This window comes from Wasmannia auropunctata, unplaced genomic scaffold (genome assembly GCF_000956235.1).
Source record: "Wasmannia auropunctata unplaced genomic scaffold, wasmannia.A_1.0 LD336101.1, whole genome shotgun sequence".
In the NCBI taxonomy this organism is placed as follows: domain Eukaryota; kingdom Metazoa; phylum Arthropoda; class Insecta; order Hymenoptera; family Formicidae; genus Wasmannia; species Wasmannia auropunctata.
Window position 1 is genome coordinate 826,160 of NW_012026789.1, and position 540 is coordinate 826,699.

Below are 540 nucleotides of genomic sequence, written 5' to 3' on the forward strand. Positions count from 1 at the left end.
TGTAGTTTGATGTCCGGCTGCTCAAGCACTTTCTATAATAGAGGAACTATTCAATTTAGGAGCCATTGAAAACTTGTCATGATTACTCTAAAGTGGCTTTGAAATTCGGAAGCGGTAGACATATCGACTCTTTCAATAAAACCTTCAATGCGATGAGGCTGGATTATTAATACGAACTTTCAATCTGGTTCAAATACAATTCCATTTCTTTGTCGCTATCTTAATTCTTCATCATTGCTGTCATTGCTTCGATCAAAGAATATTAATTTGCTTAAATAATTGATCACAGTTAAATCAGCTGCATGCTTTTAAATTATCCATTAACAAGTTTTACCCAAAAGTAAGTAACATTAAACTTAAATATAAAATTAGAGGAAATATAGCTTAAGAAAACGAGCAAACTAAGATGTTACAATATAAATGTAACTTTATTCGATAAAATTATATCTATATTACATCTTAATTTGCTTAGTCTCTATTTCTAATTTTATTTCTAAATACGAGCCAATAAACAATTTTATTCAGATATAAAACTTCAAA